Consider the following 20971-nt stretch of genomic DNA (forward strand, 5'->3'; position numbering starts at 1 on the left):
ATAAGACATCGACTTATCTTATCACTCCAAGCACGAGGTGCTTGCTTCAAACCATATAATGCTTTCTTTAATCTGCATACATGAGTGGGATACTTCGGGTGTACATATCCTTTTGGTTGTGCCATATAAACTTCCTCTTGTAGATCACCATTTAGAAATGCATTTTTCACATCCATTTGATGTACATATTCTTCTGGTTGTGCCATATAAACTTCCTCTTGTAGATCACCATTTAGAAATGCATTTTTCACATCCATTTGATGCATTTCCCAACCATTTGCTGCAGCCATAGTAATGACTGCTCTCACTGTTCCCATCTTTGCAACTGGACTAAATGTTTCAGCATAGTCCAAGCCTTGGGTTTGTGCATAACACTTAGCTACCAATCGTGCTTTATGGTGCTCAATGGAACCATCTGATTTGCATTTCACCTTATAAACCTATTTGCAACCAATGACATTTTTGCCTTGTGGTAAGGCAACCAAATGCCATGTTTCATTATGAACCAAAGCGTCCATCTCGACATCCATTGCCTTCTCCCATACATGCTTTTCCCAATAACTTCTGTATAGCATGTAGATTCCACATGCTTCACCAAAGAGGTCGTATATGTGTAATGCATAGCAAAATCACGATATGTCAACCTGTCAACTGGATACCTGACCCTTTGGGATCTTTGCAATGCATGTGGATCACTTTGAACACCTGTCACTCTAGCATCTGGAGGCACATATCTATCCTGCATTGCACCAGGTGTGTGTAAAACTGGTATGCCAAGTTCCTCATCCAAACTCTCTGAACTTGACGACTCATAACATGTAATGCCAATTCCTTCAACCTTCTTTTCCCCTTTATCCACAGCACTACTCCCAGTGCTCACACTCTCATGTCTCAAGCATCTTGACCATGGACGTATAGTGCTACTCTCAGACTCTGCTGGCCCAAACATAGAAATAGAACTTGCTTGTGGCAAGTTCACATGCACATCAGCATCAACAGAATCAATGACACCCTCATCCTTTGATTTGTACCAACTAGCAAGTTCATCAAACACCATATCTCGTGAGATAACCACTTGCCTAGTTTATATGCCTTGTGATCTTGTGCATATCCAACAAACACCCACTTTTCTACCTTAGGATCCAACTTCCTCCTTCTCTCGTCAGGCACATGTACATAAGCTATGCAACCAAACACTTTGAGGTGTCCAATTTCTGGCCTAAAACCTATAAGCCGCATCTCTAGCGGCATACTTCCATGTATGGCTGCTATGGGTGTGTTATTAACTACATACACTGCTGTGGCACACGCTTCTGCCCACCCAATAATAGTCTGGCATGCTCTTTTCATTGAGCATCGCCCTGGCCACATCACAATTGACTGTATTCTTTCTCTCAGCAACACCGTTTTGCTGAGGTGTGTACTTGCAAGTTCACTGCCATCTTATGCCATCATGCTTTTCTCAAGAAATTCTCAAAAGCATGTGAGGTGTATTACACCTCCATCTGTCCTCAAACATTTTATCCAAGAGCCATATTGCTTCTCTGTAAAAGCTTTGAAGTCCATAAACTTTCCCAACACTTCACTTTTCTCTCTGAGAAAGTAAATCCAAGTCATTCTGCTGAAATCATCAATGAATGTCACATGATACAAGCTACCTTTAATGGATGGGTTTTGTGGAGGACCCCATACATCGCTATGAACTATCTCAAGTGGCCTGTTATTACGGGTTTGGTTTTCTTGCGAGCTTTATTTGGTGAGCTTTTTGGAGATAAGATAGTTTTATGCAAGCTTGTAAGAAAAATGATACATTTTGGTGAGCTTTTATATAGTAAGTATTTATGAAAGAGGAATAAATACATTCTGTAAGGTCCCTCCCAAGCCACGTATGTATGTGTCTCTTTTAATATAGATTTCAAGAAGAAAAGAGAGTGCACTTAGAGAAGAGTGAGACAATAAGGCTAGAAACATTAGGAAAGTGTTAGAATAAAAATATTAGCTCCAAAAATCCTAAAAGAAATAAGAACATAAGAATAGTTCTATTAAGAGATAAGTATCCCCAAAAATAGAATTTTGAATTTAGGTGATAAAAGGTCATATTTAGAGTACTTTTACACAATTAGAGTCCAGGCATACTAAAAATATAAAAAAATACGTTTCTAAAGATGGCTTTTGTGGCTATATACAGATGTTTTTGCCTATTCTGCCCGTGCTAGCTTGTAGACCAAATGCCTTCCCGTTCTTTTGACTGGTTATACAACCATATTCTAAGTTTTTGTCAGAGTTATGGCCGAAACAATTTGCTATTTCTGTTAGGGTCTCTACACAGAGAAAACTATGAGAAGGCAGCAAGTAGCCTCAAGGTAATCCTAGAGTTTGAGATGTATATATCCCTTCATTCTTATCTAATATCTTAGAAAAGAAGCTTAGATTACTATGGTCTTTCGGAGGAAGAGACCAAAACTCCATAGCTTTTCTTTTAGAGAAAGAATAGTATGCTGTAGTCCTGTAAGAGAAGGCTATTTTGCCATAGACCTTAGAAAGAGAGAAGAGTCACAGTACGAGTAAGAGGAGATGAAGCTTGGGGATGATCGGATGATTTCAATCGTAAGAGAAGGTATTAGAAGACTCTATTCTCATATGTTAAGTTCTAAAGCTCTTGTTAATGAGCAAAGGCAACGATAAACGATAAATTTCTATAAGATATATACATATTTTGTTTTTCAATTATATATCATTCTTAGGGGTTGAGGTATAGCGCCAGCTTCTCTATTGATTATAGTGATCTATTTGATTGATTTACTATTTAAAGTTTGTATTCTTTTAAACAACAGAATATGCCTTAATAAAGAATGTCTTATCTCGCAATCTCAAGTTGAAATGCTAAAATCTTTGTGAAAAGGATTGTTTTCTTAAGAAGATAACATGGATTCTAGTCCTATGGTTTAGTGAGGTAATGGATTGTTATCATGGTTAAATTAAGGTATAGGTACAACTCTCCCTACCTTGACGCTGCCCCGTTCTTGTGCTTGTATAGCCGGACGGCGGAGACGTCAGCAAGGCCCAGAGTTGGCCCATGGTATCCCTCATACCATTGGGAGAATGAGGTTTGCCGATTGAGGCGAGTGATTGTGATGCTGCCTAGTTCTAAGGGCCCAGGCTAGTGTGGTGAATTAGCCCACCCTAGTGCGCAGACATCCCTCTGAAGGGCGGGAGGATCGAGCGATGGAGCCTGAGAGGGCGACAGGCCGGCTTGAGTCCTCGCCACCAGCGACCGACGATGAGGTGTATGGTCTTGTAGGGTTTTGCTCAGCATGTAGAGGCTGGAAGGCTGAATTCTAGATCATCGACGGTATAAAGGAAAAGAATAAGAGAGCCGGTTTGGCTTGTATGAAATTGATCCATGTTTAAACTTTATTTTTATAAATCTTGTCTTTGGCATTATTGTATTCTCGAAAAAGGCTGTTTTAACAAACCTTGTGAAAAGGGCCTTAATTAAGGAACATGTTTATTTATGTCAAACAGTGTGGTAGGGTTAATTAGAAAACAAATTGACAAACCTTGTGAAAAGGGTCTTAATAAAGGAACATGTTTATTTATGTCAAACAGTGTGGTAGGATTAATTAGAAAACAAATTGACACGTGAGTAGGGTGGAAAGTGGGAGGATGGAATGCCCCGACGGCACCATCCTACGGACGAGTGGACCCGATTAGTCGAGTAGCTTTCCAACAGATTAACTGAAAGCCCTACATTAGATAAATAGGTTCTCGAACAATTCTATTTTAAAAGACTAGGCCAGCGGGGCGGTGGCTGTGCCTTGCATGGATGAGGAAAAAAGCGTTGTCTCTAGGAATCAAGACTAGTAGTTACCCAAATTATGATCAATTACCCTATGGGTGATTTGATTTGTAGAAGACCATGCTCCCCCTGCAGGATAGAACTAGGTCTTACCTATAAATCGTATCCTTGAATCTCTGCATGGTCAAGGTGTCGATGAGCAGGAAATTTTCTCCAAGATAAGACTTAGTGGACTATCTTAAGCGTTTCCCCCCTATTTGTGGAAGCGGGAACCTTACAAGTGGTATCAGAGCCGATCTTAGTTCCTAGGATTTGTTTTTCAAAGGTTAACTATGAAAGGGATTAAAACAAGTGATTGTTTATCATATGAGGACGAATCAATCATCTCTACTAGCCATAGAAGTGATTTGAATATCCTCACATGTTGAGCTAATCATCCTATGAAATTGTGCTTGTATCTTGGGGGTGCACACGCAAGATATTTGTACAATAAATTTGAGAAATAAGATTGGGGAGAGAACCTTTTGTGAGGAAAAACATAGGGTGATCAAATTAAGAAACTAGTGAGAGACTAAATAGAAGGATAGACCGAAACTTTGTTTAAAGAAATTTTCAAGATATATCTCATTAGTTCGTATATTATAAATTATTAAGATTATGACTCCATTAAGGTTTGAATAGTAGACGTGTGAATGTCATCCATTGGATGCTTTACACTAGGAAGATCATCCAAGATCTTGAACCCATCTCAGACAAACAATGGGTCGACCTTCGGATGTGTAATTCCTAGAGAATCATGCTCTTAGATGTGTTAATCCCAAGATACCAGGTGTGTAATTTTCAGAAAACTAATCATCTCAGATATGTCAATCTTGATAATCTTTGGATGTGTCAATCCCAAGGCACCAAATGAAGATCTCAGATGTATTAATCCTGACTACCCTCAAATGTGGTTCTATGATAAGTATTTAAACTTTTAATGGATACAATGACTACCCTCAAATGTGGTTCTATGATAAGTATTCGATAGTTTTGAACTTTTAATGGATACAATGAAAGAAGCAAGCTCACCCTTGCTCGTGTCTAAAAATTGTAAGAAATGCCAAATTAGTTGGAAGCATTGTTTTCAATCTAACCGCTGGAACTAGAATCAATTATAAGATGCCATGAAAGTATACCTTCGAGAAAGGTTTTGTCCTCCAGGATTTTGAGAGGATAAAATGAATGAATTTTTGGAGCTAACCCAAGAAAGGAAGACTCTAAAAGAATACCACCAAACTTTTATTAAACTTCTCCAATTTTCTCTAGAGATGGATGAGGTAACTCTTCTCCATCGATTCATTTGGAAGCTTAATCTACCATTGAATAACCTTGTCAAGAATGCAAAACCATTCTCTATTTTAGAAGCCATAATTATAGCTAGAGACTATGATAAAGTTTTTTTATATAGAAAGTGTCGAGAAGGACATGAGTCCTTCCATGTTAATCAAGAAGAGGTCTCCTAATTCAAGAGGAACGTCAAGCCCACCCCTGGCTACAAGGAATCATGAGCTAGAGCAAAAATTAGGTCAAGAAATAGGGATAGCTGGGTTAAAGATAACCGAATTCAACAAGTATTTCTATGAGTAAATAGAAGAAGAGGTCTCCTAATTCAAGAGGAACGTCAAGCCCACCCCTGGCTACAAGGAATCATGAGTTAGAGCAAAAATTAGGTCAAGAAATAGGGATAGCTGGGTTAAAGATAACCGAATTTAACAAGTATTTCTATGAGTAAATAGAAGAGGATTGGTATAAGATTCATGTGAAGTAATGTGTATGATGAATAGAGGTATTCTACAAGACGATACTAAGATTATGAAATTGCTATCATAGGTTAGATTGCGTAAAAAAGGATTGATTCCCTTATGTTTTTTTCATGATAATTTGTTAAGTACCATATTACATGGGGGTATAAAATAAGGAATTCAAAGGTTCATAGCATTTGAGAGGTATATCGATGCATGAACTTAGGATAATAAGGCAAATTAACTTTAGAATAATAGACCTTTTGGAAGCACAACAAAACAAGCCAAACACATAAAATAAGGGACTCGGAACAATGTTTAGATAAAAGAAGATTTCTACCTAGTGGGGACACCACTTTGAAAGAGACAGGAGGATTTACTTAGATACTACCCTAGCTCGCGAGATAAGGACATCTCGAATCTTTTAAGTGGGGGAGATTGAAAGGTCCCTCCCAAGCCACGTATGTATGTGTCTCTTTTAATATAGATTTCAAGAAGGAAAGAGAGTGCACTTAGAGAAGAGTGAGACAATAAGGCTAGAAACATTAGGAAAGTGTGAGAATAAAAATATTAGCTCCAAAAATCCTAAAAGAAATAAGAACATAAGAATAGTTCTATTAAGAGATAAGTATCCCCAAAAATAGAATTTCAAATTTAGGTGATAAGAGGTCATATTTAGAGTACTTTTACACATTTAGAGTCCATGCATACTAAAAATGTGAAAAAACAATGTGTTTCTAAAGATGACGCGTTTGTGGCTATATACAAACGTTTTTGCCTATTCTGCCCACATTGGCTTGTAGACCAAATGCCTTCCCGTTCTTTTGACTGGTTATACAACCATATTCTAAGTTTTTGTCAGAGAGTTATGGCCGAAACAATTTGCTGTTTCTGTTAGGGTCTCTACACAGAGAAAACTATGAGAAGGGAGCAAGTAGCCTCAAGGTAATCCTAGAGTTTGAGATGTATATATCCCTTCATTCTTATCTAATATCTTAGAAAAGAAGCTTAGATTGCTATGGTCTTTCGGAGGAAGAGACCAAAACTCCATAGCTTTTCTTTTAGAGAAAGAATAGTATGCCGTAGTCCTATAAGAGTAGGCTATTTTGCCATAGACCTTAGAAAGAGAGAAGAGTCACAGTACGAGTAAGAGGAGATGAAGCTTGGGGATGATCGGATGATTTCAATCGTAAGAGAAGGTATTAGAAGACTCTATTCTCATATGTCAAGTTCTAAAGCTCTTGTTAAACGAGCAAAGGCAACGATAAATGACAACTTTCCATACGGTATATACATATTTTGTTTTTCAATTATATATCATTCTTAGGGGTTGAGGTATGGCCCCGACTTCTCTATTGATTATAGTGATCTATTTGATTAATTTACTATTTAAAGTTTGTATTCTTTTTTAAACAATAGCATATGCCTTAATAAAGAATGTCTTATCGACAATCTCAAGTTGAAATGCTAAAATCTTTGTGAAAAAGATTGTTTTCTTAAGAAGGTCCTTGACGCTGCCCCGTTCTTGTGCTTGTATAGCCGGACGGCGGAGACGTTAGAAAGGCTCGGAGTTGGCCCATGGTATCCCTCATACCATTGGGAGAATGAGGTTTGCCGATTGAGGCGAGTGATTGTGATGCTGCCTAGTTCTAAGGCCCTAGGCTAGTGCAGTGAATTAGCCCACCCTAGTGCACAGACATCCCTCTGAAGGGCGGGAGGATCGAGCGATGGAGCCTGAGAGGGCGACAGGTCGGCTTGAGTCCTCGCCAACGGCCAACGATGAGGTGTATGGTCCCGTAGGGTTTTGCCTAGCATGTAGAGGCTGGAAGGCTGAATTCTAAATCGGCGGTCTAAAGGAAAAGAATAAGAGAGCCGGTTTGGCTTGTACGAAATTGATCCATATTTAAACTTTGTTTTTATAAATCTTGTCTTTGGCATTATTGTATTGTGGAAAAAGGCTATTTTAACAAACCTTGTGAAAAGGATCTTAATTAAGGAACATATTTATTTATGTCAAACAGTGTGGTAGGATTAATTAGAAAACAAATTGATGCGTGAGTAGGGTGGAAAGTGGGAGGATGGAATGCCCCGACGGCACCATCCTACGGACGGGTGGACCCGATTAGTCGAGTAGCTTTCCAACAGATTAAGTGAAAGCCCTACGTTAGATAAATAGGTTCTCAAACAATTCTATTTTAGAAGACTAGGCTAGCGGCTGTGCCTTGCATGGATGAGGAAAAAAGCGTTGTCTCTAGGAATCAAGACTAGTAGTTGCCTAAATTATGATCAATTACCCTATGGGTGATTTGATTTGTAGAAGACCATGCTCCCCCTGCGGGATAGAGCTAGGTCTTACCTATAAATCGTATCCTTGAATCTCTGCATGGTCAAGGTGTCGATGAGCAGGAAATTTTCTCCAAGATAAGACTTAGTGGACTATCTTAAGCGTTTTCCCTATTTGTGGAAGGAGGGAACCTTACACATTCACATACATACATACATATATACATGCATATTTTCAAACACACCTACCTACCTACCTACCTACCTACATATATACATACATACATATATACACACATTTGTACAATACATACATGCATGCATGCATGCATACTCCCAAATATATACATGCATGCATACATACATACCTACATACCTACCTACCTACCTACCTACATATAACACACATTTTATGTCAAAGAAACTTAAATATAGGCAACAAACATACCTATCTATGTACCTTTCTTCCAATATTTATTTCAACACAAGTAAAAACAAGTATACCCAGCTCATATTTTCTTACAAAAAGATTGAGTTCACATTTCCTTATTTACAAGAAGATATATGGTTGGTATAACTCCTTTACCATAGCGTCGCAAGCTACCTACAATAAGACTTTAGAGTATGTGATAGTATACTCCATCCCAAAGCAAGACAAAAATATTGGGTTCAAATTTTCTTACAAAAAGATTGACTTCACATTTCCTTACAAGCTTAAGTAGGCACAAACATGAGAGGCTTGATTAAAGCTTAAGTATAGGCACAAACATCCTTACTTCGAGGACGTGATAGTATATTGCCCACTTCCCCTGGTGATAGTGTCGGTTGATGCATTACCATATCCTCATTCTTATGTAATCCCAAAACTCGCAAGAAGACAAAATAGATATGCTTACGTGCAACGTAAGACTTTCCTCTAGATTCTCTTTGCATGAAATCAGGACATGTATCCTCGCAAAGACATCTCCACTATCACACCGCATGCGATTCACCAAGTCCACGCCTGATGATGCTGGTCCTCGCAAAGACATAACATTTGTCATCAGGGCCACCTTGTCCTTGGAAACGGCTACCTTGTATAAATGAATAGCGAGATCTTCTCTGTATAAGAAGCTAGTCTCTTTGTAAATACACACACACACACACACATGTCTATATTTATATATTATATTGTATATATTTTAGGCTAAGAATCTATTAGGATATATGTATTTTAGTGTGTGTGTGTGTATTTACAAAGAGACTAGCCTTTTATCTATTTCAAGATATATAGATATATTAGACTATATATCTATTAGGCTACACACACACACACACACATTTATTAAAATACATATTGATTAATATGTGTGTGTGTGTGTGACCTAATAAATACCTAGACTAAAATATATATATATATATGTACATATATATATAGCCTAAACTATATTCTCTCTCTCTTTTGAGCCTAAATGTTTAAAAAAGTTTTAAAAAAGCATGAGTTTTCTCTTTGTTGTACATCACAATTCTCTCTCTCTCTCTCTCTCTCTCTCTCTCTCTCACACACACACACACACACACACACAATTTCAATAACATAAATAATAGAAAAGTTCTAAAAACGTATGCCACACATATTGAACCATTGAAAAATGTGTGTGTGTGTGTGTGTCTATCTATAGCTTAATACATTTTTAACCATATATATGTGTGTGTATGTATGTATCTATCTTTAGGCTATATATATTTTAGGCCGCACACACACATATATGATACACATATTTTATGGTACATGTATTTTGCTGTGAAGGTGTGGATACTCTCAACTCAGCAGGCGAATGGGCGAACGCATCTGTGAAAAGAGGTATTGTTCTCTCTGTTGTTCTTTTTTTGTTAAATTTTGAGCCGGCGGCTATGTTGGAGGTGGCGGCGGTGGAGAAGATACCCGAGCGCTGCGGAGGTGAGGGTGTCGGCTATGTTGGAGGGCGGTGGTGATGGTGAGGGTGAGGATCATGATGCCCGGGCGCTGCAGAGGTGAGGGTGTCGGCTATGTTGGAGGGCGGCGGCGATGGTGAGGGTGAGGGTCATGATGCTTGGGCGTTGCGGAGGTGAGGGTGTCGGCTATGTTGGAGGGTGACGGCGATGGTGAGGGTGAGGGTCACGATCTCCCCTTGCCCCCATTGCTCTAGCCACCCCAGGCTCTGCCGGGAGCCTGGGTGGCTGAAGCAACGGGGGCAAGGGGAGATCATGACCCTCGCCCCCGTTGCTCCAGCCACCCCAGGCTACTGGGCAGAGCCTAGGGTGGCTAGAGCAACGGGGGAAAGGGAGGCATTGTCCAAGCAAATTGAGAGACCGCGGCGGCGCTGGAGGCAGAGGCGGTGGCACTGGAGGCCGAGATGGAGGTGGTGGCACTGGAGGCGGAGATGGCGCTGGAGGCCGAGATGAGGCATGGAGGCATAGGAGGCGGTGGTGCTGGAGGCGGAGATGGAGGTGGATGGAGGCGGAGGTGGAGGTGGATGGAGGTGGAGGTGGATGGAGGTGGAGGTGGAGATGGAGGTGGTTCTCCAGTGCACATCTCCCCCCTTGCCCCCGTTGCTCCGGCCACTCCAGGCTCCCGGGGCAGGGCCGAGGGATGGTCTATGCTTAGACCATCCCTCGGCCCTGCCCCGGGAGCCTGGAGTGGCCGGAGCAACGGGGGCAAGGGGGGAGATGTGCACTAGCGCAGACCATCCCCCGGCTCTGCCCCGGGAGCCTGGAGTGGCCGGAGCAATGGGGGCAAGGGGGGAGATGTGCACTAGCGCAGACCATCCCCCCGCCCCGGGAGCCTGGAGTGGCCAGAGCAACGGGGGCAAGGGGGGAGATGTGCACTCTTTTATATGTGTTTTAAGGCATCATGTGTATAGTTGTCAAATTCAATTTAGATACTAAGTTTGCAAGCATGTGTATATTCTTCATACTCTATGTTTTTTTCTTATTCTCACATCAATACAACTAATCCCAATGTGCATGTATGGATATAAAATGATTGTAAATCTAAGCTTCATAAAGATTCTATTTTCTAGGATCGTAGCACTTTGTGAACTCAAAAATCATGACAATCCCACTCAACTCAGTGATTCCACTCAGCTTAACAATCCTACTCTTGGATAATTTCACTCAAGACTGATTTGATGAGATCCCGAGGGATTCACTAACAGGCCCCTATTTAAGCTTATAAGGATACCTTTAAAAATGATCGTCACCCCCCTTCCTTGGTACACATATTTGACTCTTGCCTTGGTAGTATCCCTCGGCTACTATAGGTGGAGGATGGAGATGAGGCGATGGTGAGGGGGAGGAGGCACTATTGGGGAGGCTAGTTTAGGCATGGTGGATCCAGCACAGTGGGGTCCATTAGTTGATGATGGGTAAATGTTTCTTTCCTAGAGGTTTCTTTGAATAGGGCCTATAGTTACGGCCTAATCTTGGTTTTGGTATCTGGCCTTGTGAGCTTACTGATCTACTCTTTGAAGTTATGTGCTAGCCTCTAGAGCTTTCACCATCCTGAATGTTTTCTTAGACATGTAGTAAGGTTTGTGTGTGAGGTTGATGTTTTCCTATAGACATGAAGTAGGGTTTATGTGTGAGGTTGATCATCTCTATCTGTCATTCAGCTCAAACTGTTTGCTACTCATATTCAGGGCAAAAGAGAGACAGATGGCTCCAAGAAAAGCAGGAAAACAACAGTCAAAGAATAAGAAAGGTATATGATGTGAATAGTCAAGATTCTACTGAGATTGTGTTTTAATGTTTTTAGATATGCTTACTTGGGCTTGGTGTGTGTATCTTACAGACAACAGGGGATACTCACTTAGATCTGGGTGTGTTTGTTTGACTCTTAGCGAGGAAGCTCAATCACAGACACCTATGTCCTCACATGTATCTCCTATTAGAGAGGAAACAGAAGCGCATAATTCTCTTGTTCATGAGGAAGAAGCGCTTGTGTTGGAGAACAAAATTGGCTCAATGAGCTCACCTCCTCCAACTCACACGGAGATGCTTGAATCTAGTACTGGTCAAGGGGAGACCCATAGAAGGCTTCTTGGAAAATCTATTGAATTGGGATTGCTTGCTGATGTATTTACTAAGTTTTTTGTGCAGCACAATTCCTCTACCCCATTGGTCCCTTTATGCAGGCTGATTCCAAATGAAGCCATCTGTACAGTTTTTGGCCAGCTTGAGGTGCTTCGTGATTCCTTTGACTACCATGGCTATGTTGAAGCATCTCCTCCTTTTTTAGTTTCACTTACACGTACCGGAAGCTCTATGTATTTCGCGGTCACACAAATAGACTTGCAAGAATGGGGACCATACTGGGTGTTACAACATGACAGATTTGAGGATGAAATCATAGGAACTGAGTGGGAGGATCTTAGTGGTAAGAAGTTTCTTGTTTGGGATGGCAATCATCGTGTGAAGGCATGGATGTCTCGAGTGCACAAAGGTATGTTCTTTTGAATGCCATAGAGTGATTTTATGCAACATTAAAAGTAATATGTTGTAATATCTTTATTTTGTTTTCTCTAGCTTGGTCTCATAGCCCCTCATGCCATGTCCAAGTCAAATGTCAATTTTTGGTTGTGGACAAGAAGCAAGAAGGAGAATTGCTATTGGCTTTGTGATCTCAAAATGAGTAAGTGATCTCTCTCTACTTATTTAACGGACATTGTGAAGTCATTGTTAAGTTCTTGGCTCATTATGAATCAGATTGGTGCGCACTAGTGTTACACCTACATTGTCACATGAGATCTTCATGTTTCAACGATTTGGAATGGCAGACAAATCATCCATATTGGACTACCTTGGTGAAGACGTAAGGCGGTGGGCTTTAATGGATCTTAGTTTGGAGCGACGAAGTGGAGAGCAATGGTAGCTACAATCTTGGCACAGCTTGTGTGGAAGGTAGTGTTTGCATTTTCCATCTTTTATTAATAAACGGATTATCAATGGTTTTTAATCGTGTGAGTGATAGTGAGTCCTTTTTGTTATACGTAGACATCATTTGAAAATGCAATGAAGCAAGCTATATCATGCATTGATAGACATGCCATGGGGTTGCAAGAATGTGAGAAAGCAAGACGTGGTGTAGAGCAAACATTTCGAGATAGATCGTACAAGATGCTCATAATTGCAAACCCATCCAATGGTGATGCATTCTTTCAACTCGTATATAACTATGATTGGTCTAAGAAGGGATTGGTTTCTCTGACCAAAGAAAAGCTCTACACAGTCACCATATCTCGGATTTCAACTCAAAGGTATGTCACATGTCAATAAACCTCCCTTAACATAAACTAACCTTAACATCTAATCTCTTATGGCTTTGGTATGATGCTGAAATAGGAAGACGGAATTTCTTCAAATGCCGGGAGGGCAAAGGACAAGATAATTTCGGAGATGTTTGGGGATAACAAAAAGACGTTGCTGCATATGAAGAAAGAGTTGTATTGGGAAGAGCTAATAGGGGAGACAGACTCTATTTTGGAGGGTTTATTGGTATATGATGATGTTATCTACATCCCACCATTTATGCAATGGGTGCAAGAGGAGCGATCAAAACACATACCATGGGCCTTCCATGAGCTATGGGGGCAAAGATTGGAAAAGTGAAGGAAGGCCAAAAGCAACCTGAGGTGGAGAATGCCGCAAAGAGGGTTGTCTACAGGTATATATCTTCTAATGCCATTCTATTTTTGCAGAAAATACATATACACATTTAAAAAAATATTTTAGTGCTGTTTGTTTTATTTTGGATATGTTGGGTGCAGCTACTCATTGGCCAAGGTCTAATGGACGAAGAGACGGAAGCAATCAAAGAATGGGTAGATCCAAATTCCTCGAAAACAATGTACCCGAAGGAATGGGTTGACAGAGGGGTTTCTGATTGGGAATATAAGAGATGTCCTTGGTGGTTGGACTATCCTCTAAATCATGTGCCTCCAAGTGAGGAGCTCCTATGGCAAAGGTACTTTTTTGCTTTCTACTGAATTATATGCATGTATATGTATATGTAAACCTTCCTACCTATGCAAATACATACCTATACATACATGTAAATATATATAAACTATCCATATGCATATACATATTAGATACATATACATACAGATATATACATGTACAAATACATGTAAACATATATGTACATATACATATGCATACATAAATACATACCTACATACATACACTAAATTATATACTAAATTCCTACATACATACAAAGTTCATGTTACATTTAAGATTTTGCATGCTAGGTTTTAAAGAAACATTGTTAAGTTTTGAAGTTTATTTTGGGATTTTTTAGAAAATGCAAAGGAGATGCTGTCCAAATTTTTTACAAATTTGTACTTGCAAATTTGTATACATACATACATACATACGTACGTACATAGTTCATGTTACATTTAAGGTTTGGCATATCATATTTTAAAGAAACGTTGTTAAGTTTTGATATATACATACCTACATACATATACATATAAATAGATACATATACCTACATACATATACATACACATACATATACATAGATACATACCTACATACATATACATATACATATGCATATACACATACATATACATGTATATATACATCTACATCTACATACATATACATATACAAAAAGGTCTGGGGATTTCTACCTTTTTACTAAATTATCTTGATCTATTTCTTGAAGAATTTAAGAATTACCAATCTGAGCTTGAAAGAGAGCCCCCAACTCAAGAAGACTCTAGAATACCTTCCCCGCAGCCAACAAACTTGACCCAGTCTCCAGTAGTTGGATCCTCGCACGTGGCCCCAAAACTATCCACACCACTGTCACGAAGTGCCACAATCACACCAAGATCATACATCTACATCGTCTCAAGTGCAACGTGAGAGGCGAACAAAGAGATGTCTTGACATTATGCATGATGTTTAAGAGGGAGACGCCACAAATGAAGATCAAGAGAGAGACCCTCCAGAGCATCTTTAAGAGGGGTAGGTGTCAGGAAAACATGACATCATGGACATGACTAGTAAGAGTACTTTCCATCGCAAATTTATTTTGAGAAGTGTGTGCTTTCGAAATGCATCTCATTTTTTCTCTTGTTTACTTGCAGGTGAGAGATGTTCTTCACACATATTGCTAGTAGACGTCCACACTCTTTCGGAGGGCTCAGATAGGTAAAAAGAATAATTTCACCAAATAATTAGTTTTCCAAGTTATACTTACTAAAACCAAACGTCATAAATCTTTTATGTACTGTGGAAGAATTCTTGATGAAGATTCCCAAGGCTCTATCTCATAGAGGTGCTCCCTCAGATACAGTGGCTCGCCTCGTATGGGCTGACTTTCCTATAGGTTTACAGGTTGTTGATGTAGATACAGATGGGTGTCCCTCATGGAATCAAGTTTCTTCATCATTGATACGTGCCACACTCAGTTTTGTTGGTTTGTTTGTGGTGGCTGATGAGGGTTGGTTTGTGTGTTTGAGTCTAATGGATCAACTTCCTAAAATATATTCCATGGGAAAGAAAGTTGGATTGGTCATGCATCGAACAATGTCTGTTCATGTGGAATCAAGTTATTTGTATGAGAATGGAGAACAGGTAAGTCATAATCTCTCAAATATTTCCCTTTATGTATACATGTTATGTGGTATGGATATCCAAACATAATGTTTTCTCGTTATGGTAGGTGGATACATTGGCGCTTACTATGTTCTATCGAGTAAATTGCCATGTCCCTATTATTGATCGTGAGGCTGGGCAAAATGTTTCAAAGAAGTTATTCAACACTCAACAAAATTTCATTTTTGAGAAGAATAAGAAGCATCCATTCCAACGCACGATGGTCTTGGAGCGCTACATTTGAGGTGGTGCAAAAAGATCTCCTATGTTCTTTAGGTGAGACAATTTTCATTCTGTTCATTTTCATAGCTACTTTTTCAAAATACTTAGATGCATGTTTATGATTGCATTTCATTGTAGGTGGCTAGTGGAGACCTTCTCAAGTGAAGGAGATGGTGTCTTGGACGTTTTTGCATGTTTATGATTGCATTTCATTGTAGGTGGCTAGTGGATACCTTCTCAAGTGAAGGAGATGGTGTCTTGGACGTTTTTGCATGTTTATGATTGCATTTCATTGTAGGTGGCTAGTGGAGACCTTCTCAAGTGAAGGAGATGGTGTCTTGGACGTTTTTGCAGGATGTGAAGGCTTGGGACGTGCATGTCAAGAGTTAAAAAGGCACTATATGGGGATAGAGAATGACATGGAGGTAGCCAAAGCATGTCTGGGAGATTTCTCATTAGGTCGGGATGCTCGGGGGGGTCACTCGTATAAATATGTAAGTATCACGTGGGTTCAACAGAAGGACATTTTAAATATTTAAAACTTACAGAAATATATTTACAGAGGGGATTTATTTATTGTATTTTAAAAAAAAATTACAGATTTGAATAGAAAAGGATACATTATATTCACTAAAAAATTCACAGATAAGGGACTTTTTAAATAGGCCTTGAACGCACGTGATATAGAGGATTTACATATAGTGACCCCCCCGAGTCGGGATGACACGTAGAAGAATGCTATAATTTGTGGATCAAAAGACTTTGTAATCGAGATTGTCATGGTTTGGAAGTTTAAAGATTGATATATACATTTTTGATCTTTAAAAGATTGTGTTATATATTTAAGTAAGTAAGAAAGTATGTATGTAATGTATGTATATATGTTAGTGTTGCGTAGGTAGCTCTTGTATGTATGTATGTATATGTATATGTACGAGGTGTATGAATTTAGGTAGATATACGTATATATATAATTATATCAATAAGTATGATGTGGATCAAAAGACTTTGTAATCGAGATCCAACTTAAATAACCTGCCTTCTTTCTTGCCTTTGGCAATGACTCTACATCCATTTTTGAAATCTTTAATGAAGCAACCATGCTCGTTAAAACAAACCTGTAAACCCTATTCCACCATTTGACCAACTGAGGCCAAACTTTTTGTAATAGAAGTCACATATAAGACATCTGCCATAGACTTTGTTTCACCATTGTACATAACCAATGGTACACTTCCAACATGTGTGATAGCATGTTGGGTATCATCTCCTGTCTCCACATAGCCTTTCACATCCATAGGCTTCATATGCTCAAACCATTCGCTATGACAAGTCATATGGTTTGATGCTCCAGAGTGCATATACCAAGTGTCATCACTTTCACCATTTGTCATCATAGATCCCACAACATTTTTCATGGCAAACAAGTGATTTGCGCCGCCATCATTATTGCTTGATGCATAATTTCCACCACTTGCATAATTTCCACCATGTTGTGCATAATGTCCACCATGTTGTACTCTATCTCTTCTCAAATCATTTTGTTTGCGGAAACAATCACGTGCCATATGACCAAATTTCTCACAGTAATGGCATTCCACATTTGCATAGATGTTTGTTGGCCTTGCCAAGGTCCTCTCTACCACGAGGATTACCTCTGCCTCTCTGAGGTGTATATCCATGACCACCTCTAGCACCATATGTAGACTGAAAATTCTGTTGTGGTGACCTGTCCTGCCATCCACGACCATTACCACGGCCATTACCACGGCCATGTGATGCAAATCTCCCCCTGCCTCTAAATCCCCTTTGTGAATAGAAAGCCTGATTTCTGCCATTATCATCATGGCTAGTAGATGCATCATGAAAAGAGTCACTGAGTTTGATTTCCTCAACAAGCAAGAGTGAAACCAACTCATCAAAATCTGGTAAACCTATACTCCGAACTAAGATGGATGTATCAAAAGACTTATACTCCTTGCCAAGACCACGTAAGGTAATGTCTACCAAATCATCATCAGGCATGGGGGCATTGATTGTTGCCAATGCATCTACATACTTCTTTATCTCTTGTACATAATCATGGATGCTCCTTCCTTTCCATTTCACATTATGAATCTGTTGTCTCAACTGAGACTTGCAACAAGGAGCACCAGTGTCTGTATCAAATAGCTTTACCAATGTATCCCATGCATCCTTGGGATTCTCAGCATCATGTATATGTATGACTATAGCATCCGAGATACATATAGATAGGTAGTTACGGCTTTGGCTCCGCACCTGTAACAAGGTTCCAAAAACCTTTTCCCTAGCTTTTGATCCTATACTTCCATGCCTCGAAGTTCTTCCTATCCAACTTTTCACCTACAATTTGTACTGGTTTGTCTGACATATCTGCTCAATGCAAATGCACCGTTTGCACACGTCCAAATCTGTAAACGAGCCTTCCTCAGCTCAAGCTTACTCTAATGAGTGTTCCAAATACTCCAAAGTACTCAACAAACTTCACTTTTGATGTAGAAAATCAAACTGATTGCATCCAAAATGAACTGGCATATGCAGTCCAAGGTACTTTGTTTTGGCACGCATTCCAAGGCTTCAAATTGCAATGTAGTGGTTCAATCAAGTGTGGATAGCTTGCATTGACACCTAAACAAGCTCAATGTTGCATATCAACACCAACCAAGGTGTGTACATACCAAATTTGTCAGATCCCCTTCTCTGTTTTGAGAAAAACCAATAAAACTAGTATTAATCCTGCTCTAATTTCTTTAATCTTGTCCAATAAAACCAATAAAACTAGTATTAATCCTACTCTAATTTCTTTAATCCTTGTCCAAATTGAGAGCCCAGGTATTCATTATCTTAGCAATGATGTGTACTAACTCCGTGTAAAAGGAATTAGTCTAATTGTGAATAACGAGTGAGTAATTAGTCGATTAATCACTCATTATCTCACTAATCACTATTAATAGCTCTGCTAATCCTTCATTAATCAGCCCAAATCTTTATGTTGCTCAAGGTTGAACTTGCAAAGACCTTCTCCGCTTCAATATATACCCGATTGCTAAGCTTCCCATGCATTCATATCATCCATTTGGCATCAAAAGACCTCAACTTGTGAATTATTTTTAAAAAAATGAACTCCTAGCTTGTAGAGATCAGTGCCGCCTGCTTGTAGGGGTTTTTGGAGAGTTTGTACACACTAATGATTGCTCATAAGCCTTATAAAAGACCTACGGTAGGTTGCCAACTAGTCAATGCATTGATTTGATGCAAAAAGCTTCACAAAGTGCTTCAATTTTGAGCATATACTCACTGTTTTGGAGGAGGTTTCAAAACCAGATTTTTTCTCTTATTTTAATGTATCAATCTTGTTTCAGATTTACTCTAGGGTTTTCACGAGTTGCCAATACACTAATCCTTGTCACATACATGTTCCTTTTCCAGATTGCATCCATTTGCACAATACATCACTGCTTTCAAGCTCCAATGGAAAGCTTGCAAAAAACCAAAATTCTCTTTTGCTTTGGGCAACCCTGATTTGCCTTGTTTGTGCTTGAATCGACTGCAATCCACTCAAGGGTGTTTAGTAGTCCTTACCTGGTAGGCCAAGCTCTTAGATTTGATAGAAATTGGTGTGCTCCAACCTTCACAAGATCAATGGCAAGCTTCACAGCTTCTTCTCCCTCTTCTCTCTCACTCATAAACCCTAATAGAGAGCACCAGGCGCTCTGATACCATAATGAAAAACAGGTAGAGGGAGAGGAGACACACACACAGAAGCAAACCCTAATGTATATTGCAAACCCTAACCATAGAGGGAAGCCATCTCCCTACTCACACAATGCATAAAGCCATAATCCATAATACACAACACACACACTGTGTTGTGTCCACACACAGCTAACCCTAGCTAATATCCACACAATATGACCAACTGGACGCAGTCATTTATGTCTCACACATGTTCCTACCTAACATGCCAGCACATAACGCAGCTGGCACAAGCTGACATTGAGCTTGAATCTCAACAGGAACCCAACTAAATGAGCTAGCACTATAACTATGCCAGTCTCTAGAATAGCTGTCACATAGCCTGTCATCCCACTGGCCGCATATCACCCATGATCTCACCAACCATGCCAGTGGTGTAAGTGTGGGGACTATCCCCCAGGCGGGTCATCAGTGTCCACTGCCTCACTGGATGAGCTCGATATCTCAACACTCCCCCGAGATCAACTCCATGTCATGTACACAAAGCGAAGCCCTAAATCTGCGGAGCTTCTCTGTACCCAATGCTTTGGTGAAGATGTCAACGACCTCATCCTATGTGGTGCTGACATAAACAAGGTCAACGTCTCCTGCCAAAAACTTCTCTCTCACAAAATGGTAGTGGACCTCTATTTGCTTTGTGCGAGTATGAAAAATTGGGTTCCTAGCCAATTGTATACTGCTAATTTTGTCACAGAAAATTGTTGAAAAACAGGTAGAGGGAGAGGAGACACACACGGGAGAAAAAACCTAATGTATAATGCAAACCCTAGCCATAGAGGGAAGCCATCTCCCTTCTCACATAATGCATAAAGCCATAATCCATAATACACAAGACACACTATGAGTTGTGCCCACACACATCTAACCCTAGCTAATGTCCACACGCTATGACCAGCTGGACGCGGTCATTTATGTCTCACACATGCTGCTACCTAACATGCTCGCACATAACACAGCTAGCACACACTGACAACGAGCTTGAATCTCAACAGCCCCTCTCAAGCTCATGATGTACTACCATAGATGAAGATGTAGATGAGCTTGGGATATCAAAGCTCTCAACACTCCCCCTCAAGCTCATCCCACGTACTCCCAACATAGTACGGAAGTACTCAAGCTTCTCCCTGCTAAGTGGCTTTGTAAAGATGTCATCCACCTGCTCTTGAGTCTTCACATACTGTAGATCCACTCTACCATCTAGCACCTTCTCTCTAACAAAGTGATAATGGACCTCTATGTGTTTGGTCCGCGCATGAAATACTGAATTCTTGGCCAACTGTATACTGCTCATGTTGTCACAATGAATGACAACTTTGCCATCAATAGGCTCACCCAAATTAGCCAAGAGATTCTTTAACCATATTCCTTCACATGTAGCAATGGCTGCACCCCTGTATTCAGCCTCTGTACTAGATAAAGAAACCGTAGGTTGCTTCCTGCTACTCCAACTCACCACGGCACTTCCAAGTGT

This window comes from Cibotium barometz, chromosome 15 (genome assembly GCF_041138505.1).
Source record: "Cibotium barometz isolate CiBa-2024 chromosome 15, ASM4113850v1, whole genome shotgun sequence".
Taxonomy (NCBI): Eukaryota; Viridiplantae; Streptophyta; class Polypodiopsida; order Cyatheales; family Cibotiaceae; genus Cibotium; species Cibotium barometz.